This window comes from Lissotriton vulgaris, chromosome 6, assembly GCF_964263255.1.
Source record: "Lissotriton vulgaris chromosome 6, aLisVul1.2, whole genome shotgun sequence".
Lineage (NCBI taxonomy): Eukaryota > Metazoa > Chordata > Amphibia > Caudata > Salamandridae > Lissotriton > Lissotriton vulgaris.
This window is the reverse complement of record NC_141694.1, coordinates 242,308,285-242,335,739: the sequence shown is the minus strand read 5'-3', so window position 1 is coordinate 242,335,739 and position 27,455 is coordinate 242,308,285.

The following is a 27,455-nucleotide window of genomic DNA, read 5'->3' as shown; positions in this document are numbered from 1 at the left end:
TAGTTGGCCGCCATCTTGACCATTTTGTGGCCCATTCGCCCCGGCTCGTGTATCACTGAAAGTACGATGCTTCATGAAACTCATCTGACCCCCCTCACCTTCAGGGGCCTCACCTGCTGCTGCCCACTTCTCCTCTGGCCTGTGGGACGACAGAGGGAGCTGAAAATATGGCGGGCTCTCCACTCATGGGTGAGTACACCCAGTTTAAGCACCTGGTGCCATCCTGGGCTTGTCCATACCTCCCAACTGTCACATTTTTCGAGCTGCATTAGACAGGCAGTAAATGTTTTAGAATCATCCTTTTAATTAAAAGCAAATGTCAAATAACATGAATATCCACTGTCCCATTTTGTGACCAGTCAGCAAAGGGACCTGTCATGGAAGGGACATTATAGATCCTTGGAAGCTTTTATCAGGAAAAACAGCAGGTGAATGATATTGTCACTGGTACCTACTGTCACTAGGTCAAATTTATCCCAGGGGTTGTGGCATCGACATAGGGAAGCAAAGTCAGTGGTTATATATTATTCTACATTAGGATTCAATGTATAGAGAACAGGAAATATTTCATAGTGGCAAAGATATTGAAATAAATATGCAAAACATAGGTGAAATGAACCGAATTTCCTATGGATTAAATGTCACCTTTTGTGCATGAAGTGCAGCATTTAACTGCCAGTTAATGTGCAGTCCCTTTAACTGATGCGGTGTTTTGCGTGATAAAGAACAGTCTGCAAAGGAGTGAACATGCCTGTTAAGTTAAGGTTAATTTATCTTTATATTTATCTATAATTGATTCTTGTTTAAATTCACTGTAGGTTTGCTTTATTCTTTTACTATCTTGGAGTGAGGTTCCCTGTCTCTGAGGATCGGGACATCTAAATAGTTATAACAGAGATGCTGTTGAGAGCTTTTTCTGTGAGCATGTTTTTCTGCCTAAAATATATGATTGTTTTTATTCTGTTACTTTTATAGTAAGTCAAAATACTTGCATCTCTCACTTCAGTCAGGGCAAATACCTTCAATCAATGTTTACAAATGTGGGGTAATTTTGCACATGAAAATAAATATTTACAGTATTATCATAATCCAAATGATTCCAAGTAAAATAGAACTTGGGGGCCAATTACGATGTAGGTCGGTAAGCCTCCAACCCCTCGGCGGAGGCTTACACACCAACATGGTAGGTTTACAGTCCGACCGCCGAATTACAATGTCAGCGGTAAGAGTGTAAACTGGACTATTAATCTGATTGGCTTCCTTGGCCTTATGGGGTTCCTCGGGCAGTCTGAAACCTATCATATTCTCTTAAGGATTGCGTTTCCGCCGTCTGGATTATGATGTCAGTTTTCCAACAGCCGTTTCATGTTGGCCTTCCTGACATGAAAAGGCTGTCAGAGAGCAACTTTGGGGGGCCCTAGCAAGGTCACACCCTCTGGTTGTGGGCTGGGGGGCAACATATGCAGGCACCATGAGGTGCCTACCACAGTATGCAGAGATTTACAGAAACTCCTATTTCTCTATGGGAGTTTGTGCTGCGACCAGTTTCCGACTGCCGCACAAGCTACCATAGGGAAATGGGAGTTTGCGACTGCACTATGTGCATTCGCACGCAATTGCAGTGTCGGACCGCTGACTGGAGGTCGCTCTTGCGTTCCGAAACTGCAGAGATGTCCGATATCATAATGAGGCCCCTAATGTTTCCAATTTAGCCCAATGCACTTCAAGGAAGATCACAAATTTAATGTGTTTTCCTAATCAATATCAATAACCCATCTTTTCTTAATTTGAAAACTGGAATTATTTTGTATAGAAACAAATCAAAGCAGAAACGTACTGTGACAGGCGTCCATCATCAATCACATACTACTCTTCAGTGATAAAAAAAAGTATAGGCTAAAACTCATTTTTAATTAGGGTGTCCTAATTCATACTATATAGGGGAATGTTAAGACTTGTGTTCAGATGAGCTATATACCATGTAAGAAAATAGGCCAATAGGTGTAAACTTCAAAGTAATACGTTTAAAATCTTGTTACATTTAACACACAGTTTTAATAATTAAATACAAGATCAATTCCTAGTAGCTATAGTACAGAGCAGACAGGCTTAATTCATGAAAATCATGTTAAGTATTTAGAAATACCCATACAATTAAAAAGTTAAATGTAAAAATACAACACAATAAAAATACCACAAACAATTTATAAAAATTAAGAATAATGTAATATGAAAAGTGACAAAAAATAATATTTCAAAAAGGGGACACAGACAAAATAATTGTTTAAAGTTTTTGAGCTAAAAGGTGCCAAGAAACAGCATCCAGTCAAGATTTTACCTTCTGGTTTAGTATTTTATAGCAGTAGAAATCTTCCAGTGGGACAAGATGGAAGGTTGTAGTCACCGAAGTCCTCTCAAACTCAGATAGCCGTTGGATGAGGTCCTGATGAGGTTGTACATTTTGATGGGAAAACCACAAGCAGGAGAGTTCAAATTTTGTGATTACCAAAGTCTTCTCTCTGGACTGATATTCTTTGCAGCTTCACCTGATCAAACTTTCCTCATTTGGGTTTGAGGCCTTATTTAGAATTTGACAGACAGGATATCTAGATATCCTGTGTGTCGTAAGACAAGTGCCATAGGCTAGAATACTCATCTAAAATGTACTTCTACACATGCAAAATAGAGACCAGGACATCCATTGTTGATGGAGTATCCCAACTGCCCAACTCTAAAACATTCCCCTTGCCTTTTTTTGGATTTGAAAACCTCCAGCAGGACAAGATTGGAAGCCTTAGCCATGCAGGATACCTTAGCCGAGAGGGTCCACCAAAGTCTTCTTTCGGGCAGCAGAAAGCTCTGAATTAGACTAACCTAGTTTTCGTGCATGCCTAGGTCATTACTAGGGTGGTTAGTCCAGGTCCTCTACAGGTCCCAACATTTTGTTCTTTTTGGAGCAGTTTCTCTTGGTGACTTCCAAAGACTTCAGGACCCCCAAGAACAGCCCTTAGAGTCCATATTCCACTCTAGCAGAGGCCATCAGCACAGTTCAGTCAGGGTCGACTTGCCACTAATAATCTGGTCCCATTGCAAAAGACGTCTTGCTGCTTTTAGTCTCCCTGTAGTCACACATGTGGTCAGCCAAGTGACCGCCTCTATAAAACAAGTGGGAACAGGTCCAGCTTCTTTGACCATCAGACATGTCACAGGTATATTCACCTTCTGGTCTTCCTCAGGTCCAGATGTATTCTGAGGAGCTGATGTAGAAGTGCTACTTATTATGTACACTAAACTATGCAGTGAGTTGGGATGACTCCTGGATACTCCTTGACCAATGGAAAAAGAGTTTGTATGTGCAAACATTCCCAATTTTTCACAATATTCTGTTTGCTTTACTGCAAACTTTCCCACAGTGTACCAATTCCAGTCAAATCTCTCTCCCCTGAGAGGTTTGCCCTTAATAATAATCATTCACCTCTGACCTATCCACACTAAACTGGGCCCAGCTTTCCTCCAACTTTGAAGGGCGAAAGGATGGCTATGGTATGTCCCGGGATCAAAGTGCATTCTTACAAGGTCTCACTCTTCACCTAACTATGAGTGGGCTGGCCTCACTCTGGTCCGTTTCAAGTTACTGAAGTTCCTGGCCCCTCCCAAATGGCCATTCCTGAGATAAGCTGAACTACAAACCTCACACTGAGGTCATGCTGCCAAAAGGCTCAAGCCATTGCATCTGCACTCCTAGCAGTTTCACACCTATCACAAGGAGGAAGAGCAGCACACTAATTCTAATTAGCCTTCTGAAGCTTCAGTCAGACAAAATATAAAATTCTACATCTAAGAGGCCGATTCCGATTTGGGTCGGAAGGGCTCCGAATCATGTTCGGAGCCCTTCCAACCAAATCGGTACGTTTCGGACGGATTCCTTTCCGACCAAGCCATTCCGATGGGCTTGGTCAGAAAGGAATCCGACTCGGATTTCCGGATGGCCTACGACGGGCTCCGAGAGTCTGTCTGCCATTCGGAAATCACCCAGGACTCCCCCTGTCGCCTCTTTACGACCGAGGGAGTACAATGGCAGTTTTTCTCTGCCTTTTCGTGCCGATGTGTCTGGCACAAAAAGGCAGTCAGAAACTGCCTCTTGGGGCCCCCAGCAGGGCCTCCATGGTTGTGAGGCGGCCGAATGGTGGCCTGGGTGCACCTATGGTGCCCCTCCGTTGATCCCTGCACCCGGCGGCAGGCACCTTGGGGTGCCGGCCACAGGGTGCAGGGATGTACTGCACCCCTGCATTTCACATTGCAAGCATGCTTCCCGGTCGGAATGCATGCTCGCATTGTTAACCATATGAAAGCGACCAAACAGAGTTCGGTTGCATCGTACTAGCAGGCCCATAACCGACCACAGCAGGTCAGTCGGTTACGCCTCCTAACCGATGTCGGACGGACCTGAGTCCGTCTGACATCGGAATCGGCCTCTTAGTGTAAAGTGTTTAGGTACTTAGGTAAAACTTGATATTGAAGGATGCCAGGGAGACGTCGGTTACTCCACATCATCATAAAAAGAAAGTCAGTAACCTGCCTGCATCTCTTCAATGTTAGATCATTGCCAAAACACAGCATTGAAATTCATTATTGTTAAACTTGGCCCTCTCTTTCAGTATCACCCCTAAACCTTTTGCCTCCCCCCTCCTGATTTTCGGAATTTGTTTTGTTGCCCTAGGGACTCTGTGCACTTTCCCACTGCTAACGAGAGCTAAAGTGTTTGTGCTCTCTCCCTAAAACATGGTAAAATTGTTTGACTTCCAATTGGCACATTTAGGGGTTGATTCCGATCCTGGAAAAAAAACATCTGTACGATTCATATCCGTAGCCTTCTCCGTATGAATCGTAAACATGCCTTACGACTCGACGAGTACGATCTGGACCGGGGTATGAGGCCCTGATTCTTACGGTCCACGTCAGGTAAGGACGATTTTACGGAAAAGCACACAATCACATACAAACCGTACGGTCCGTACACCCCATGATCACAGGGGTACACACCATACTTCGTGATCATGGGGTGTACGCACTGTACCCAGGGAGGGGGGCTTTCTGTACCTGTTTTGGGGTGAACTCTGCTTTTACGGCTGTTTTCAGCTCCCGTAGTAAAAGGGTCGTACGGTGCATACCCGACACGAATCTTACTGGCTGGGTCGGACAAAAACAGCCGCGAACTGTGCAGATGTCGAGTACAGCGGGTTCCGAGGGAGAATCGTATGGGGATTTGATTCGTACGGTCTCTGTACGATTCGTACGGAGTCCAGCTCCTGGTACGAATCGTACTTCTTCGTACGTACGGGGGACATTGCAGGGTACGATTTGTACGGGAAAAACGCTCCAAACGGCTATTCGGAGCGGTTTTTCCCGAAATGGAATCGACCTCTTAATGTTCATATTCTTCCCTTATCAAGAGGTATTTCATGTACCAAAGATGGGGCATCGCCACGCCATCAGGCCAGATGGCCACACCGCAGTGAAGCTCTGTCACTGAATGCCCTGGGTGGTAGGAATGAATCCCCTATCTGGTACCATCACGAGATCCCGGATGTGTGGAAGAATAGATGGATCCCTCCAGTGACTGATCACCCTCTGTTGTACTGCTGAGGGGCTGATTGCGGTGGGTCGGCAGAGCAGCGGGGTCTGCGGCCTGAGGCCTCGGAGACCTCGGAGGCCCTGCAGTGACGAGAGTTGCCGATCCCCACCAACCGTCGGACTGCATTTGTACCTGTTGCACTTTTTCCAAGGGTTCGCCAGCCTGCGACGGCTGGAGTAGGCCGCAATTCACCAAAGCACCCCAACTGCTGCTGGTGAATATGGAGGCCTACACGAGATGACTGCAGGCCCATGCTGGCAAGGGACGTAACCACACACACACACCACCGGTGCCCAGGCCCACCAATGCTGCACATGGAGATACCATGCCAGCACTCGAGCTCCATGCCAACACACTGAGACAGGTGAGGTGAGTAGGCAGGCCTTGCCATATGCAAGCCTGGGGATCAGCCCGTCGCTGTTATGTTATGTAATGTTATAATAATTTATAAAGAGTACGGCTACTTGGCAGAGTGTGCCAGCACTCGTCAAAGTAAAATGGACAGGCGGTGGGATTAGTTGTTAAAAAGGCAGGTTTTGAGCTACCTCTTGAACATATCAAGGCTGTGTGTCAGCCGAAGATCTTTTGGGAGTCTATTCCAGTAAAAAGGTCCTAGATAGGACAAGGATTTCCCACCCATATTTAGGTGACCAATGCGTGGCACCTTTGCCAGGAAAGCTGAGGAAGAGCAGAGGGTTCTAGCGAGAGTGTACTGAGTCCCTTCTTGAGGTATGATGCCCCCATCCCATGCAAGGCCTTATGCATGAGGAGCGTGGCCTAAAAAGCCATCCTCTTTTTCACCGGAAGCCAGTTCAGGGCCATAGGTGAGAGAACTTGTGGGACCTGGGAGAAATTCTGAGCAGCAGTCTTACTGCAGAGTTCTGGACCACCGGTATTTTATTGAGGAGATAGTCTGGGAGGCTGAGATACAGGGCATTACCATATTCCAGTCTAGACATAAGCATGTCCTGCAGTACCTTCCTGGCAGCAGACTCGGATAGTAGCAGAAGAAATGTTTTCAACATGCGGAGCACACTGAAGCAGGACCCATTCAGAACTTGAATCAGATGAGGAAGGAAAGAGCACCACCTATTGGAGGTATATGCAGAATCTTTCCAGACTGCCATGCTCCCACCCACACTGAGAGAAACAATGATAACTCTGTTGCTTAAACCTGGCAAAGCCCCACATTTATGTACATTGTATAGGTCTTTATCCCTGTTAAATCTTGACAATAAGATATTGGCCAAAGTCACTGCAACACAGCTAGTTCTCCTAAAGGAACAAGTCATCTATTCTGTCCAAACAAGCTTCGTCCTACACCGTTCGACCACACTAAGCACTGTTTATGATGCCGAAGGGACAGACATCAATGTGCTGTCGGTCCCACTGACATCTATACTCGTGGTGAGACTACTGCATTACGATGTGGTTGGTTGGACAGCATTACTCCAGGGACCGATCAACAGCTTCTGACAGGCTCAAGGAGCCTGTTGGGTGGACAATCAGGTCACATTTCCCACTAAAATGACAGTGCCTTCTCAGGCACCACTGTGGGGATTATGATCCACCTTTAGGCCAGCCATTTGATGTCAGTTCTTCTGATTTGAAAAGGCTGGCAGAAAGGGTATTGTTTTGTCTGCCAAAAGTAACAGGGTTGGACTGGTTAACTTTTACAATGCTACTAATACCACCTTAGCACTTAACGAACTGACTGTACTAGATGAATATATTAATGTCTCCATGAAGAAACACAGCCTTAATCTAATGGTCATGGGAGATTTCAATGTGCACCTCTGTGGCGATCCCCTTAGGAAATGTATACGGGATCTAAACTGCAATAGAGCAGATGGGCTACATTTTGCTCATACAGCAGAGGGTGAATTTTGTAATTCCATGATGAATGATTTAGTTTTAACAATGGGCATGGAAATTAGAGATCCCGGTAAAAGCTTTGACACTCCGACTTTTAAGGGGCATGGTAGAGGCACCTTTATTGACCACATGCTATTTTCTGAAGTTTTGTTGCCTTTCTTAGAATCCTTTGATATTAGCAAAAGTGAGTTTAGTGATCATAACCCCCTTGTGGTATGTCTCAGGGGTTTTGGCCTCTCAGATGTCATGCCCTTACGCCTTGAAAGCAATCTGACTACGTCTGAGGGGAGGCGGCGCTTAAAGTGGTCAACTATCACCCCAGACCTTCTGTATAAAACTATAGAGGAATCCTGTGCAGATGAAATTGCTAACTGTACAGGGACAGATCCGGTGGGGGTCCTTAATGCGTATCAAGCTCTGGCTGGGAAAGTGTCAGGGTTACTCACGAAACCATCTAAGGGAAACTTAGAGAAATGCGGGCCAAGGTGGTTTAACCAAGAGTGCTCAAAAGCTGCCCGTAACCTGAAGGCAGCATTGGCAGATGTACCACGGAACCAGGAGAATATCCGACTCTGCCGCAAAGTTTATAAGTCCTCCCTTAAAACACATAAGGAGACTTTGCGTGTGGAGGCCTGGAATGAGCTTTTGGACCCAGAAACTTTAAATAGTAGCACGAAGTTCTGGCAGTTAGTAAAAAAACCATTCCTGTCAGAACAACCGGGGGATGGGTTGGAGTGCTGTATAATGAAAGAGGACTGGTTTCGTCACTTTGAATCTCTGTATTTTTCAGCCAACCCTGGTACTGGTGAGAGCTATCCCAGTGAATCTAAAGGAGTACTTAGGTTTGAGTGTGGCGAAGTGTTAGAAGCCATAGAAGGTCTGACATCAAACAAAGCTCCCGGCCCAGATGGCATCCCCCCTGATTTATTTAAGTCCAGACCACACTTCTGGGCCCCTATCCTGTTGGCGGTTTTTAATGCTGCCACAGTGGTAGGATGCCCAGTGACCTGGGGGGTGTCAACCATTGTCCCGGTTTTCAAAAAGGGAGACAGGGGTAGCCCATCGTGCTACCGTCCAATCTCCCTAATTGATTCAAAGGTTAAAGTTATCGGGAGAGTTCTGTTGAGGAGAATCACTAGTTGGGCAACTGCAAATAATGTCATGTCTATATCTCAATATGGATTCTGTGAGGGCAGATCTACGATTACTCAGTGTCTTAATTTATTCCTCATACTCAGCAAATACACGGTGGCCCAGAAGGGCACGATCCACCTCGCCTTCATGGACCTGTCATCAGCCTTCGACTGTGTTAACAGGGGGAGGCTGTGGCAATACATGAGGGCGAGGGGAGTCGACATTGGGATTGTCGACTTCCTGGTGGATATGCACCATCAAACTAGTGCCAATGTAAGATATTCATCTAATGGGGACACCACTGACAAGTTTATGATAAATAAAGGAGTACGTCAGGGATGTATTCTTGCCCCTTTTCTTTTTAATTTTTATATTAACGATTTGGATGCAGCTCTACAATCTATACAGGCTGACTGCCCTAGAGTAGGAAGAAGGGGCATCCCTGTGCTGTTATACGCGGATGACGCGGTTTTAATTTCGCGTACGGAGAAGGGGCTTCAGGCACTTTTAACTGCTTTTAATGTTTTCATGTCTGATAGGGATTTAATGGTCAATAATTCCAAGTCCTATATAATGCAGGTTGGCCAACGCCCAAGAAAGAACTTTGTATTTAAGCTTGATGACAGCCCCATTCCGGTAACAGAGACTTTTTCCTATCTGGGTGTGCTATTTGACTCGAAGTTAAGCTGGGCCCCTCATCTGGTGAAGAAGAAAAATGATATGTTGAGGGTTAATGGAACTATCCTTAATCTTGCGAAAAAGATAGGAAAGAAACCAATAACTGCAATGATTAAGTTATATAATGCCAAGTCTGTAGCGACGGCAGTATACGGTAGTGAACTGTGGGGCTATGTGTCAAATACTCAATTACAGGTTATCGAAAACACCTTTTTTAAACGATTACTATGTGTTCCCGCGAGTACCCCGAACCTTGTTGTGCATGAGGAGTTAGGGACACCGTTTTTATGCGATAATCTTGCACTGAAGCCCCTGACCTGCTGGGTCTCTCTGTGGCTTAACAAAGAGATACCACTCACTCACCAGATTGTACGGGATGTAACATCTCAGGATAGCTGTATGCGCATCCCCTGGCTAAAATACTTGAAATCTTGCTTTGAAATGCTGGGGTGCCCTAAACTGTTCTCCCATCCGAGTGGCATTGTGAAGGGGGACATAACAGCGGTCAAAAGAGCCTTTCTCAAGTTTAAATTGGCGGACAGAGAAAGTGTGGAAGTGCTGAAACCAAGTGTCAGAAAGTTTATCATGCTAAAGTCGTGTGGTGGAATGGAGCCCTACCTGGCTTGCGCCTTTAGCTCACATGAAAAGTTCTTGCTGACCAGGTTCAGATTTAACACTTTTCAGCAGCTCTTAATAAGACCCAAATCAGACATTTTTAGCAAACTTGTAGCTCCCTGTGGCTGCGACGGGAAGTCTCCTCAGGACATGCTACATTTTATATTTTTATGTAGGTTTTATGATTATCCCAGACGTTACTTTCTTGTTGATTTGCTGAGAACATTGGATTTTAAACAAATTAGACCTGCCCTCATGTATTTGCAGCTCCTGCATCAGGATTGTGTACTCCATATTTTGTCGTTTTTAAAACTTGCACTGAGAATAAGAACTTGCTTAGATCTATGATCAGGACCAGTAGGACACTTTTGCTAACTAACAATCATGATGATTTTTAACGATATTTGTGTATAATGTTTTTAATAATGTATTGTTGTGCAATTTTGAAAATGTAATCAATGCATGTACTTTTTATGGTTTGAAATATTAACCGAAATAAAGTCTTATTTGATTTGATTTGATTTGAGAGAACTTGTGGGACCTGGGAGAAATTCTGAGCAGCAGTCTTACTGCAGAGTTCTGGACCACCGGTATTTTATTGAGGAGATAGTCTGGGAGGCTGAGATACAGGGCATTACCATATTCCAGTCTAGACATAAGCATGTCCTGCAGTACCTTCCTGGCAGCAGACTTGGATAGTAGCAGAAGAAATGTTTTCAACATGCGGAGCACACTGAAGCAGGACCCATTCAGAACTTGAATCAGATGAGGAAGGAAAGAGCGCCACCTATTGGAGGTATATGCAGAATCTTTCCAGACTGCCATGCTCCCACCCACACTGAGAGAAACAGTGATAACTCTGTTGCTTAAACCTGGCAAAGCCCCACATTTATGTACATTGTATAGGTCTTTATCCCTGTTAAATCTTGACAATAAGATATTGGCCAAAGTCACTGCAACACAGCTAGTTCTCCTAAAGGAACAAGTCATCTATTCTGTCCAAACAAGCTTCGTCCTACACCGTTCGACCACACTAAGCACTGTTTATGATGCCGAAGGGACAGACATCAATGTGCTGTCGGTCCCACTGACATCTATACTCGTGGTGAGACTACTGCATTACGATGTGGTTGGTTGGACAGCATTACTCCAGGGACCGATCAACAGCTTCTGACAGGCTCAAGGAGCCTGTTGGGTGGACAATCAGGTCACATTTCCCACTAAAATGACAGTGCCTTCTCAGGCACCACTGTGGGGATTATGATCCACCTTTAGGCCAGCCATTTGATGTCAGTTCTTCTGATTTGAAAAGGCTGGCAGAAAGGCTGTTTTGGGCCCCTAGCAGGGAACCTGTCCCTCGTGGCCCCCTGCTATGGGCCCTGGGGGGTACCTGTGGTGGCCACCTGAACATCCTTGCATCGTGTGTGGGGATTGCATGGTGCCTGCCAAAGCGTGCAGGGATGTTTACAAACATGTCTTATGACATTGGGACTTGTGCTGTGGCCCTTTTCTGCGATGCAGCACAACTCTCAGGGGTAAGAGGCATGTTTCTGACCACCTTAACGGCAGCCAGATTGTAATTTCTTTGGCAGGACCGCCGACTACCTGTTGGCCAGTCCCGTTCCTGCAACGATGGCGGTCGAATGCTCATCTGACTGCCATCATAATCAGCCCCTAAATCTTCATACCATTTTTGCAACACTGAATCATATGTCTTTAACTCTTCTGGCAGTAGTTGCCCTCAACAACGCCGAAAAGGAATTCGACTCATTAGAATGGCCATTCCTGAGGACGTCAGTGCCTAAACTAGGAATCCCCCATGGTTTCATGGACCTTATTATGCTTTTATACTCCACCCCTATGGCCATGCTCCGGGTGAATGGTTCCCTCACTGACCCATTTTTTATCTCAAGAGGAACTCAACAGGGTTGCCCCTTATCAACTTTACTTTTTAATATTGCTCTGGCCCCTCTGGCCAGCTCCAAGACCACCACTTACACTGAAATTTGACGGTGGTCCGCTGTTGATATCAATGTACACAGATGATATTCTGCTGTTTGTGATCCCAATACCCATCTGTCACTCCTTATCTGCATAGTTGCCAGACTCAGCAGCTGGTCCTGGCTTTCCATAAACTGGAACAAATCAGAGCTCTTTCCCTTTACCAATGCCACGGTACCCTGTGTCTTGGATTATCCTTTCACATGGTGAGATAACTCTCCGAAGTATCTGGGCATCATATTACACAGACAGAAGGAAATTGTGATCCATCTCAATTATGGCCCAGTGATTGACAAGCTCACCACACAGGCTATCCAAAGGATTAAGTTGCTGTTGTCTCTGGCTGGGCGCATTGCCATTAATAATATAGTAGTCCTCCCGTGGTTTCTGTACATGGTTTGAACATTCCAATCCCTCTTACTAACATTTTCTTACACCTTGTGAAGTCTCCTAATCTGCCCTCGAATTACCCAAGAGATTTTAACACTTCCTTATGAGTGAGGAAGCCTTGGGGTACCAGATTTACAACTATATAACTTGGAGGCACTATACCATTTTTCCTAAGAATGGTACCACCCTGATACCACCTCCTGTACCTGCAAATGGAACTTGACCAGGCAGGACACATCCATCTTTCCTCCATATTGCCACTAGCTCTCACCCATGACCCCGAAGATATTCAAACATTCTCCAATATCAGCTGGGCATGAATGAAACTACGAAGATACATTGGAAATGGGCAGCTGTACTTCTCAACCCTGCCACTCAAAACTAATCCTTGGCTACCTTTAACTCAGGAATGGCTCATTCAACGTAAACTCGAGGCTCACCATCTATACACAATTGGTAACCTTTCTCCTGAGGAGCAGGTTATCGCACACTCATCTCTTACAAACACAGGGGTCTCCATGCATATGGATAACTTCACCCTCAGTAGTCTCCATGGCATGCTGCGTGACCAGTTGCCATACTACCCAATGGTGTCTTCTGACTTTTCTTTCTTGAGATTGCTGATCGAGTCATCAGATGGCTCCCGGCTAGTATCCTGGCTCTATAAGTCTTTCTTAGCTTTGGAGTCACTGGGTGTGGAAGGGGCACGGAAAGCCTTGGAACGTGATTTCAGCTTACCTATATCAGACAAAATATGGCCCTTTTTCTGCACTCAAACAAATCTTTGCTTCCTAAACCACCGACATAAATCGAGGAATTACAAATTTTTTCCCCGCCCATATACAACTCCACAGCTTTTAGAGAGAATTGGCCCGTGCCATTTCACACCACTGCCCAAAAAGCGATGCAGCTCATGCAGACTTTGCACACCTCACATGGAACTCTCCTGTTATCCAAATATATTGGCCTCAGGTCCTGCCTTCTCTTTCAGAGATGGCAGACGTTACTATTGAACCTGATCCCTTGATGGCATTGCTTGAGTATTTCAAGCTTGTTTTGCTAAATATTAGACATTTTGCCACCATGGTGTTCATGTTAGGCAAGCATTGGATCACAATATGCAGGAGTACTCGCAAAGCCACTGTCAAGGCTTACTGGTTAAAAGACTTGATCTATTGTGATCACACCCATGAGATCTATGCCTCATTGCAGCCCCCAATGTCAAGCCCTAAGGACATCTTGCAGCTGTTACTGGACTACCTGTTAACCCTGGAGGAGAATGTCCATGACATTGGTACTACATCAGACTCTCACTCATAGATCTGAATGTTATCAGAATGTACCTACCCCTTTACTTGATTCAGCAGAGTCATCCAGCCCCTGCATTGTTGTTGCCAGCCACTCCACATTATATTGTCCTCATATAGTGCCTTCTACTCCCTCCTGCCCACATTTCTTTCAGGCTATGTAGTTATGTTATGTTTATAGAGCGCACATATACCAAAAAGATTTCTAGGTGCTAAAGTAGAGAGAAGCAACATCTAGCAGGAAATTTGCCATTTGCTTGTCTGAACAGCCAAGTTTTCAGGAGCCTCCTGAAGTTGATATTGTTGGCTGCCAATCAAATTTCAAGCGGTAAGAAGTTCCATGTGTGGGGGCCTCTCACTGAAAATCTTGCCCCTCTCAACCTCTTTCTCTTGAATCTAGGTACCATTAAAAGGTTCATGTAGGCCAATCTGAGATCACGCTTCATGGTGTAGCGCTAGATATTTGAGGCTATAAAGACTGTGCTTTTGTTTTGAAGTGATTTAAAAATTATGCAGCATGTTTTGAATATGGTACGCTGAGCTACAGGAAGCCAATGCAGTTTCTCCATCAGAGATTTATAGTGACAATAGGTGGGTCGTCTAAAGACCAGTCTCGCTGCTTGATTTTGTGCGATTTGGGGCCTGCGATTTAGGCCTATTAAATACCCAGATAGAGGGCATTAGCAAAGAGAATTATTGATAGAACTGAGGCAGTAATGATTTAGATAGTGGCTTGAACCGTGCAAGATTTCCTGATTTTCCTAATTTTACTGAGTTGAAGGAAACATGAGGAAATCACAGCTCCTATCTGCGATTTCATGGATAGATCCTCATCGATTTGATAACCCAGACTTTTTACAGATTTTTTAGGTATGGGTGTGTTGGACTTGGCCCTTTTGGCAGGTTCCCCCCTAAACTTTTTGCCTTTTCTGTGACCTGACATTGGTAGTTATTGGCCTCTGCACACTTTAGGACTGTGGCCCAGTGCAAAGTGTGTGAGCCCTCTCAGTGCTTGTGGTGAGATTGGCCTGCCCTCCCATAGGAATGCATTGGGGATATATGTGTCCATAGTAATTCCTGGTATGAGAGGAGTGCAGGGGCGAGTTTAGTATGTATGAACTCGTGAGGATAAATGCTGCGCAATGGTGTGCGCAGATTTATGGTGACTGGTGGAGAAATGCCACTTTTAGAAGTTGGCATTTCTGTGTGCTATGTGTCTGCCAGCCTGATGTCAATTGCATGTCGGGCTTGTGAGTGACAGGGGCTGGATGGTGTGGGTGGCTCCAGGAGACACTGTGAGTCAGCCCAGTGGTGAATAGAGAGATCTGCATTTAGATGGGAGGGAGGAGTTGCACCTGGTACCTGAATGAAGCTGTGCCTTCCCTCCACATAGCTGGCTCTGCCCCCTGAGGTGTGTCTGATACCTGAGCACCAACCTAACAATAGGGAAGAGGAGCCTGGTAAACATAGTGCTCCAAAACCAGTTGCATCTGGTTTCCCAAACCCTGTGCTGTGTCACAAATGAAAATGTCCTATAAAAGAAGGGGCTGTGACTCCATGAAAATGTGGTGCTGTTCCTGACTTGAGGGGGGACTGCTGCTGCTGCTGGGCTCCAGGAGGAACTTCCACTAGGGACTGCCTCCCTGCTGGAGGGCCCTGCGAGCTGACCTGCCTGGGTCTAGCTGTTTGCCCCTCAACATCCTAAAGGGCTTACTTTGGACTTTTATCCCTGGAAGCGCCATATCTTTTAATCCCTGAGTGCTCTTCATTTTTATTTAAAAGAGCATTGGTGGCCTGCAGCGTGAAGCTGCAACGTGTGGGATTTCCCACCCACACTGCCCCTTTATTTTGCTGCGTTTTTGCAGCTTTTGGTGCTCATTTTTAATTATTGGCGGGTGCCCACCTTGCGTTATTGCTTGCTGCAGTTTGCTGCAGTTTGGGAGGAAAGCGGGTGCCGACCTCACATTTTGCTGCTGTCACGGGTGCCCACCCCGCATGTGGACGATATTTTTTTTATAAAATTAGGTAGTGCCCACCCCGCGTTTTGACAGCAAAATCACTGCCGCAACCTGAGTTGCCGAGAGGAGTGCAGCAGAAAAGGAAGTCAGGCGGACGCTGCCTGATTGTGGGCAGGGCCTGCCCCATAATCAGGAAATCGCTGAGTCCCGAGCGGGGGCTCCCGTGAGCTGGTGGGAACCCCGCACATGCCCCATAACGAGACCGGCCCAGAAAAAGAAATCCAGGGGGGAGACTACCCCGCATGCCTGTTGCCTGGACATGTAAGGAGCAAGTAGTCCGGGAGCCTCGCATGCTGCAGAATGAAATCACGGTCCCGAGAAGAGGGACTGGTTGAAGCCAGATATATTGTACAGCGGGGCTCCGGAGAGTAAGGGAAGCCCCGGAGACTCACCCGTGCCGGTTGTCTGTCCTGAAACCCTGAGGCCCGCGGGAGGAAGCAGCGTGACACACGCAGGGCTCTGTGTGGTGAGAGAGCCTTGCATGTTGAGGAGACCGGTGAGTGAGCCTAAGTGCCAGTGTTGTGTGAATCTTCACAGTGGCACCGCCATGGCGGGCCGATACAACGTTCTGGGGCATTTCTTCAGTTAGAGTTCCCAAGTGGAGCTCCCACAAGCCCCATTGGTTCCCGCGTAATTATCCACAGCTGCACCGCTGGACCCTGGGCAGAAGCAACGTCTGTCAATCTTGTGTTTCAGAGTCCCAGAGCGGGACTCCAATCTTGTGGGGCAAAGTTTATTTTTAGAGTCTGCTAATCTCCACAGTGGCACTGCAGTTGTGGGCCGCTGCAACATGGGACTGAGTTTGGGAGCATGTTTAGTGCTCCCCAGGCACATTGAGTGCCAGTGCTTGTTTTTGGCCAAAATTCCCCAGCTGCCCTGTGAGAGCGCAGGCAGCTACAATGTCGTGGGGGCATCTTTATTCCTAAGGAGACGAGATAGGGGTGAGAAACACTCCTGCACACTTTTGCTTTTTCTGCTTTTGCAGCCAGCCTCTGACTTTGCGGGACATAGGGCATTTGAGCCCTTGTGTGAGGCCAGTGGGCCTGAGGCCAGTTTCAGTGTGTTGTGCCCCCCTGGTTGGGGCACACTATGTTCATGCAATTTATTGCCTAAGTTGGTTAGGTTTGCGATGCCCATTGCATCTTGTATTTTGATACCTCAGGTGATTTATGTTTATGAGGTTGGCGCCTAATGTGTTTTTATGACTGATGAGATTCCTGCGCAATATGATTTATGCATTCTATGGTTTATGTTGCAGGATTTGATGCTATGTTCCTAATTTTGCCAGTAGTTACTGGTTGTACGTTACATGTGTTATTGTGTGCATTTCTAAAGGTTCTGACCGTGGCCCGGTTGGCCTGGCCAGCTGTACATCATCCCCCGTACATACTCGAGCTCATGGCTGAAGCACCTGCATGCCTGTGAGTGGTACCTCAGCTGACAAAGATGTTGGCTGCCTACTCAGCAAACCCCACATTTGAAAGACTGTAATCTCTACTGATGACTGTTAAACAACCAGAAACACATGTTTAGAGATCAGCACTATCTGCGCCAACTGTGGCTAAACACGTGAACACTCTTGAAGCGAGCAAGTAACTGAAACTGCATTTGCCACAATGCCAGGGGTGAACCTCGCTGGGAGGTGAAGCGGTGTGCTCCCACCCCTGTTCCTGTTTAATAGTACCTCCGTGAGTCATTGAGCTGACGAGCTTGTGGAAGAAGCACCTGCATGCCTGTGAGAGGTACCTGACCTGACAAAGCACCCTACTCAGCAAACCCCACATTTGAAAGACTGTAATCTCTACTGATGATGGTTTAACAACCAGAAACACGTATTTAGAGATAAGCACTATCTGCGCCAAGTGTGGCGAAACACTGGAACCCTCTTGAAGTGAGCAAGTAACTGAAACTGCATTTACCACAATGCAAGGGGCGAACCTTGCTGGGAGGTGAAGTGGTGTGCTCCCACCCCTGTTACTGTTTATTAGTACTCCCATGAGTCATTGAGCTGACGAGCTAGTGGAAGTAGCACCCGCATGCCTATGAGAGGTACCTGACCTGACAAAGCACCCAACTCAGCAAACCCCACATTTGAAAGACTGTAATCTCTACTGATGACGGTTAAGCAACCAGAAACAAGTGTCTAGAGATCAGCCCTATCTGCGCCAACTGTGGCGAAACACTTGAACACTCTTGAGGCAAGCAAGTAACTGAAACTGCATTTACCACAATGCCAGGGGCGAACCTTGCTGGGAGGTGAAGCTATGTGCTCCCACCCCTGTTCGTGTTTAATAGTACTCCTATGAGTCATTGAGCTGACAAGCTCATGGATGAAGCACCTGCATGCCTGTGAAAGGTACCTGACCTGACAAAGATGCTGGCTGTCTACTCAGCAAACCCCACATTTGAAAGACTGTAATCTCTACTGATGACAGTTAAACAACCAGAAACACTAGTCTAGAGATTAGCACTATCTGCGCCAACTGTGGGGAAACACTCGAACATTATTGAAGCAAGCAAGTAACTGAAACTGCATTTACCACAATGCCAGGGGCAAACCTTGCTGGGAGGTGAAGCGGTGTGCTCCTACCCCTGTTCCTGTTTAATAGTACTTCCGTGAGTCATTGAGCTGACGAGCTTGTGGAGGAAGCACCCGCATGCCTGTGAGATGTACCTGACCTGACAAAGCACCCTACTCAGCAAACCCCACATTTGAAAGACTGTAATCTCTACTGATGATGGTTAAACAACCAAAAACACATGTTTAGAGATCAGCACTATCAGCGCCAACTGTGGCAAAACACTCGAACCCTCTTGAGGCAAGCAAGTAACTGAAACTGTACCACAATGCCAGGGGTGAACCTTGCTGGGAGGTGAAGCTATGTGCTCCCACCCCTGTTCGTGTTTAATAGTGCTCCTGTGACTCATTGAGCTGACAAGCTCATGGATGAAGCACCTCCATGCCTGTGAAAGGTACCTGACCTGACAAAGATGCTGGCTGTCTACTCAGCAAACCCCACATTTGAAAGACTGTAATCTCTACTGATGACAGTTACACAACCAGAAACACTTGTCTAGAGATCAGCACTATCTGCGCAAACTGTGGGGAAACACTCGAACATTATTGAAGCAAGCAAGTAACTGAAACTGCATTTACCACAATGCCAGGGGCGAACCTTGCTGGGAGGTGAATCGGTGTGCTCCCACCCCTGTTCCTGTTTAATAGTACTTCGGTGAGTCATTGAGCTGACGAGCTTGTGGAAGAAGCACACGCATGCCTGTGAGAGGTACCTGACCTGACAAAGCACCCTACTCAGCAAACCCCACATTTGAAAGAATGTAATCTCTACTGATGATGGTTAAACAACCAGAAACACATGTTTAGAGATCAGCACTATCAGCGCCAACTGTGGCGAAACACTGGAACCCTCTTGAAGAGAGCAAGTAACTGAAACTGCATTTACCACAATGCAAGGGGCGAACCTTGCTGGGAGGTGAAGTGGTGTGCACCCACCCCTGTTACTGTTTAATAGTACTCCTGTGAGTCATTGAGCTGATGAGCTCATGGAAGAAGCACCCGCATGCCTGTGAGAGGTACCTGACCTGACAAAGCACCCTACTCAGCAAACCCCACATTTGAAAGACTGTAATCTCTACTGATGACGGTTAAGCAACCAGAAACAAGTGTCTAGAGATCAGCCCTATCTGCCCCAACTGTGGCGAAACACTTGAATACTCTTTAGGCAAGCAAGTAACTGAAACTGCATTTACCACAATGCCAGGGGCGAACCTTGCTGAGAGGTGAAGCTATGTGCTCCCACCCCTGTTCGTGTTTAATAGTACTCCTATGAGTCATTGAGCTGACAAGCTCATGAATGAAGCACCTGCATGCCTTTGAAAGGTACCTGACCTGACAAAGATGCTGGCTGTCTACTCAGCAAACCCCACATTTGAAAGACTGTAATCTCTACTGATGACAGTTAAACAACCAGAAACACTTGTCTAGAGATCAGCACTATCTGCGCCAACTGTGGGGAAACACTCGAACATTATTGAAGCAAGCAAGTAACTGAAACTGCATTTACCACAATGCCAGGGGGGAACCTTGCTGGGAGGTGAAGCGGTGTGCTCCCACCCCTCTTCCTGTTTAATAGTACTCCCTTGAGTCGTTGAGTTGATGAGCTAGTGGCTGAAGCACCTGCATGCATGTGAGAGGTACAAGACCTGATAAAGATGTTGGCTGCCTACTGAGCCTCCCCCACATTTGAAAGACTGTAATCTCTACTAATGACGGTCAAACAACCAGAAACACGCGTCAAGTAACTGAAACTGCATTTACCATAATGCAAGGGGCGAACCTTGCTGGGAGGTGAAGCGGTGTGCTCCCACCCATGTTCCTGTTTAATAGTACTCCTGTGAGTCATTGAGCTGACGAGCTCGTGGATGAGGCACCCGCATGCCGGTGAGAGGTACCTGACCTGACAAAGATGTTGGCTGCCTACTCAGCAAACCCCACATTTGAAAGACTGAAATCTCTACTGATGATGGTTAAACATCCAGAAACACGTGTCTAGAGATCAGCACTATCTGCGCCAACTGTGGCGAAACACTCCACTCTTGAAGCAAGCAAGTAACTAAAACTGCATTTTCCACAATGCCAGGGGTGAATCTTTCTGGGAGGTGAAGCGGTGTGCTCCCACCCCTGTTCCTGTTTAATAGTACTCCGTGAGTCATTGAGTTGACAAGCTCGTGGATGAAGCACCCGCATGCCTGTGAGAGGCACCTGACCTGACAAAGATGTTGGCTGCTGTTAGACCTGACATCATTGGCCTGAGTCTCTCCTCCATTTTTAGGTCGAGCGCCAGCGAAAGACCTATTGTTTTCACTTTCGTGGGGAAATCTGGGACAGCGTTCGGTTACGCGCCTCTGCTGTCTCAGATTTGTCCGTGTGAGCGCGCTTTCGTATCTGGCTGCTGGCAGCTTGCTGGAGACAGCTTGAGTGCTTTCGGTTTCGGAGTGCGTGTCTACTGAAAACTTAAGGCATGTTTAAAAGACACAGCACGCATACACGCAGGCAGGCACACACACAGGCACAACACACGCAGGCGCATACAAGCGCAACCCCCCCACCCCCCACCCCCACACCACGCAGGGCTTACATACACACACAAACGCGCACACACACACACTCCCAACCCCACTCACTGGGCACACGCAGGGCTTCCATCACTGGGGGGGGGCGGGCACCGTCAATGTGCCCCTACGACCCTCCCCTCCCCCCTCACCGGGTCTGTTATACTCCTCTCGTCCTGTTCCTCCGTGTCCGCTCCATTGTTTCTCCCCCCCTTCTGGACCGTTCGTGCGTGTCACGCCTCTCCTTTCTCCCGGCCGGAAATCCTATTTGCGTGTCAGGCCTCGTTTTCACCACGCATTTACAGCAATGCCAAGAGCTTGAAACTTCACCTCAGAAAAGCGATTTGTAAATGCTATTGTATTCTTAACTTGTTTCGTAAGCTTTTGACATGTGGTCCCCTGAATTTGTTCACGTACAATCACTGTTACCAAATGTGCACATGTGTAATGTGCTTTTCGAATCGCAGAGGCATTTCGATAGCAAACACCGAATCGGGACAAAGGCAATATCTGTAGGCTTTTCAACTTGACTGCACATTACTGTCAAGCAGGAGGGAACTGGCAAAGATCACTCAATACATTCAATGAACGAAGGTAATTAATGTAGTAGTGCAAGGATGGATTAATGAATAGATGACCAAGTTGAATGAACAAAATTCCTTCTAAAATGCAGCTTTTTCGTATGAAATTTCCTCTCGGGGTGAACCCAGGTATTTTTGATATTTCTACTGAAAAAGTGGCACTGCATTACAGTTATATGTCTAGGGCTATCCGAAGTCCTTTCATCATGAACGGAGATGGGTCTTCGATCCATGCTCTTTAGCCATTGATTGTTATAGGTGAGCCCCTTTCAGCCATTGCTTGCTCGAAGTGCATATCACATCAGCTCACACAAGTACTATAACGGTTTGCATTTACATTTGCAGTGGTGACTGGCAAAAAAATGAGTTACTGGCAAAACATGAGTTACTCTCTGGAAACGTGCACCAGGAAAGACTGAACTGCCACTCACGCCTGCACCACTGCTCAACATTGATATAAGTCTCCCTTTTGACAGCACCTTAAACTTCAACAGCTCAGGATGGGTGCTGCACAAAATCCTCAGTTATACATGAAAGCAGAATGACACCCGAATGATCACTTGGTTCGCTCCTAGCATCGTCGTCGACAACAGGGAGTGGGGAGGTGGGCGGAGTGGGTGTGGGGCGTGGGGATACTAGCATAAATGTTTCTAAGTTTATCTGGCTCAAAGATATAAACAAATGTACTAAATGTACTAAATGAAACGCTCCCACGTTACCGCAACTTTCATGAAATGTGAAAATCTTTGGTTACGTGCTGTTTGTTGCATGAGTGCCGAATATTCTGTTGGCTTGGCTCGTGCTCTTAGAGCCCAGACTGAAATTTGTCTTGGCTCTCTCTGCTAATTAGCTGGCTCGGCCACCTGCATTGCTAGGCCTCTGGTCTGGATCAATCTGATTCTGGACTCATACTTTCAGTCCTTTTCCTTTAAATGAGTGACCCTTTCTTTCTGCTGTTTTTGTACTCCACACCTTGCGTCCTGTTTTCGGTTTTATATATCGGGGAGTCTGCCCGAAGGCATTGGACTACTTTACATGCGCAACAGATTACACACCCTCACCCTCACACCCCCTCACCCTCACACACCCTCACCCTCACCCCCCTCACCCTCACACACTCTCACCAACACCCACCCTCACACACCCTCACCCTCACTCCCCCTCACCCTCACTCCCCCTCACCCCCTCTCACCCTCACACACCTTCACCCTCACACACCCCCTCACCCTCACACAACCTCACCCTCATGCCCCATCATCCTCACACACCCTCACCCTCACAACCCCACACCCTCACCCTCACACACCCTCACCCTCACATCCAACACCCTCACATCCCCTCACCTTCACACACCCCTCACCCTCACACCCCTCACCATCACACCCCCTCACCCTCACTCCCCCTCATTCTCACACCCCCTCACCCACACACACCCCTCACCCCCACACCCCCTTACCCTCACACCCCTTTACCCTCTCACCCTCACAACCCCTCACCATCACACCCTCACCCTCACCCTCAGACTCCCTCACCCTCACACCCCCTCACCCTCACACACCCCACTCACCTTCACACCCTCACCCTCACACACCCTCACCCTCACAACCTTCTCACCTTCATACACCCTCACTCAACCTCACACCCCCTCACCCTCACACACCCTCACCTAATCACCCTCTCACCCTCACACACCCTCACAAACCCTCACCCACCCTCACTCTCACACACCCTCACCCTCACACACCCTCACCCCCTCACACCCCCTCATCCTCACACCCCCTCACCCTCACCCCCTCACCCTCACATCCCCTCACCCTCACACACACCCTCACACACCCCTCACCCTCACACACCCTCACCCTCACACACCGTCACACCCCCTCATCGTCACACCCCCTCATCCTCGCACCCTCACACACCCTCACCAGCATAGCATAGCATAACAAAACAAAGCATAGCATAGCATAACAAAAAAGCATAGGATAGCAAAACATAGCAAAGCATAACAAAACAAAGCATAGGATAGCAAAACAAAACATAGCATAACAAAACAAAACATAGCATAGCAAAACACAACAAAGCATAGCATAGCAAAAAACAAAGCATAGCATAGCATAACAAAACACAACAATACATAGCATAGCATAACAAAACATAGCATAGCATAACAAAACACAACAAAACATAGCAGGTCAAAACATAGCATAACATAACAAAACATAGCATAACCTAACAAAACAATGCATAGCATAACAAAGCATAGATTAACCCCTTCCATGCGGCCGCGATTCTGCGCCTGTGCAGCAGAATCGTGAGTGGGCGGGTTTATGACGGCCCCCAGCTGTCATCAGCACACGAGCACCGTAGTGCATGACGGCTGGGGGCTGTTATCAGCATGGAAGGGGATAACAAAACAGCAAAACACAATAAAACATAGCGTAGCATAACAAAACACAACAAAACATAGCATACATAACAAAACATAGCATAGCATAGAAAAACAAAGCATAGGATAGCAAAACAAAACATAGCATAACACAACACAACAACGCATAGCATAACAAAACATAGCAAAACACAACAAAACTTAGCATAGCTTAACAAAACACAACAAAACATAGTATAGCAAAACATAGCATAGCATAACAAACACAACAAAACATAGCATGGCATAGCATAACAAAACATAGCATAGCAAAACAAAGCATAGCATAATAAAAGACAACAAAACAGCATATCATAACATAGCATAGCATAGCAAAGCATAGCATAGCAAAACATAGCATAGCATAACAAAACATAGCATAACAAAAGACAGCATAGCATAACAAATCAAAACATAGGATAGCAAAACATAACATAGCATAACAAACAAAAAAACATAGGATGGCAAAAGAAAACATAGCATAGCATACAGCATCACTCAGCCCCACCACAGCATCACTCAGGGGCACCACAACATCACTATGAGATACCACAACATCACTGAACGCCACAGCATCACTCGTTCGCCATCACAACATCACTCAGCGCCACCACAGCATGAATCTGTGCAACCATTCAACAACAACTGGTTCAAATATGTTCTCTCAATGTTTCAAGCTTTATTACAAATGTAACAACAAGATAATATTCCACTTCTGTTCTTGGATTTTCGTCACAATAAAATACACTGAATATAATCTTCACTAAAGTTATTTACAAAACTTTAAGCTATTGCCATTATAAATTACAATAACTTTTATTTAAGTATTAATTATTTAAAAAAATTAAAAGCCATTGTTATTTGTAATATCAATACATGTAAGTCACGTAAATACAACACATATTGCATTACAAATGCTGTAGGTGTCACATTTGCGAAAGTTATAACTATTGGCATTGTAAATGACAAAGTTATTAATTTCGCTATTTTCAAAAACAAAACATAAATAAAAAAATTGTCATTTACAATACCAATAGCTCAAATTTTCCTAATGCGAGACCTATTGCATTGCAAATTCTTGTTTTCTATTTGCCTCCTCTGTTTACGATGTTTTTGCTGGTATATTGCTTTGGGCACTGTGCCACTGCTGATCAGTGCCACAGTGCAAGTGCTCCCTATGTAAAATTGCTGTATTGATTGAATTCCATGTTTGGCTTATTTGGTTTACTGTCAGTCCTTAGTCTAGTGCACCAGGAGTGCCAGGGCTTGTAAATACAAATGCTGCTCGTGGGCTTGCAGCACATGTTGTGCCACCCACAAGAGCGGCCTGATAAAAGTATGTCTAAAGGTCTGCCATTGCTAGACCTACGTGCAGTCTGGTACTGTCACGCTGACTGCGCAAGTACACCTACTTGCTAGTCCCCAAACCTTCCCTTAACTTCATGTTAGTCACCCCCATGGAAGGCCCGAGGGCAGGGTTCATTGTAAGCATAAGGTAGGACAAGCCTGACAAAGTTGGCATGTCCTAATAGTGAATTACAGCCATATTCGTTTTTCACTATTGTAAGGGTACCTGCTCTCCATCAGTTAGAATGGGCTGCCAGGATTATTAATGCTATTATCCTAGCTGGCTGGGGGAGCATGGTACAATGTCGAGTTTGGTATCCCTGAACTCGGGGTTTAATCATGCATCCGTTTGTGTGGATGGTTTTTGGACTCTGGGTTTGAAAATAGCACTTTTAGAAAGTGGCTATTTTCTTGTCTAACTATTTCTGGTTTCTGCTGGTTTGGTGTGTGTGTGACAGGGGCTGAGTGGCTTCAGAGTTCTGAATGAGTCAGTGTGGGGTGAGTGGTGCATTTGCATTAAGAGTAGGGGGAGAGTAGTTCCTGATAGCCTGCCCTGCCTGATACAATGCTGGCTCCACCTCCTGCCGGGCGACTGATAGCTCTGCTCCTGCCAGTGACAATACTGGTTCCACCTCCTGCTGGGCGTCTGAGGACCCAGCCCTGCACAGTGATTAGGCCAGGTGCCTCTGCCTGGCTACACCCACAACAAACCCAGGATGAGGGGAATTACCCTGCATGGACAAAGGGATCAAAGCCAAAAAGGGGTATAAGAGAAGGACCCCTGAACCAAGACTTTAGATCACTTTTGACAAGGAACCCTGAACCAAGGACAAGAAGCCTGCTGATCCATGGACTTGCCTACCCATTCTGCCAGTGTGCTGTTTGCTGGGGGGAATCCTGCAGTTGTTTCTTTATTTTTGCCAAGGAACCAGAGGCCTCCTTTATGAGGCTGTCCGTCACTTTTACGCCGCCGGTGCGTCACTTTTTGTGACGCACCAGTGGCGTAAAAAATGCGCCTTGTTGCGCCATATTTACAAAGTGACGCATCTAGGTAGATGCGTCACTTTGTAAACCCCTGCACCACATTATACCTGCGCCAGGTATAATGTATGCAAGGGGGGCATATTGACGCAAGGAAGGGTCGTAGAAGTGACGCAGTGAAATCTATGAGATTTCACTGCATCACTTTTAGGACGCCGTTGAGTCAAAATCTTGCGCCTGCCTCACAGCAGGCGTAAGACTGACGCAGGCCCTTTCACATGGGGCTTGCCCCATTTGAAAGGACGCATTGCTGGAGATGCGTCACTTTTGTGACACACTCCAGCAATGCGTCACTTTTGCGCTTACAGATACGTCAGAAATACTGACGTATCTGTAACTCGTTGCGACATGATGCGTCATACATTAAATATGACGCATCAGGAATGTCGCAAGGAGTGCGCACTGAGAAGTGACGCATCGCTGCTTTCACTCAACGATGCGTCATTTCTCATAAATGAGGCCTGAGGAGAGAGGAACTGAGTGTGTACTCTCAAGCTTTGCTAAAGAAAATCTCCAAGGGCTGGAAGAGTACCAGCCTCCTGTTGAAGTCACAGGGCTAAAGGACTTTATTATTTGCTAAAAGTGCTTGTTGCTGGAACCTGAAAATCCAGCACCTCTGAAGAATCCAGCAATCTCGACGCCGACGGACGCCGACAAATCCAGCTTGACATCGTGAGTAACGGCTCCAGTGTCCCGCTTCCTTGACGCCGGCCGCCGGGCCCGATCGACGCCAGTAGCGACGCCAGTGAGTAGCGAGTTCGGCTCCAGCTCCAAGTGACCCCGTGTCTACACCGCTGCTGATCGCATCGACTTCGAGCCCTCTCGACGCCGTGAGCGCTGCTCACTCTTGCAACATCATCATCGACATCGACGACGACGCCGTATCCTGCTTCGCCTCGGGAGCGCTGCTCCTGCCTGACATCTGTCGACGCCACTGCAGGTCACTCCGACTCCGAGGCCCGATCGACGCCGAAGACGCGACGCCGGACATCTCGACACCGCTGATCATCGTGTGCTTCGCTTTTCCAAGGTACTGTGGGGGTCTGTGCGACTCCGGGCTTGACGTAGTGCTCCTCGCGGTCCACGCCGAACCTTTGGATTAACTTTGCCTCGACGTTGTGTGACTCCCGTGTAGGTTACATAGTTGATAAGAACTGTGATTTAAAGAAGAAGAGTTGCTTTTGTTACTAAAGACTTTGTGCTAAGAAGAAACTACACTTGAACTATTATTTTTCCTTCCAAGAGTATTTATTAAGATTGTGGTATATTTTTGTA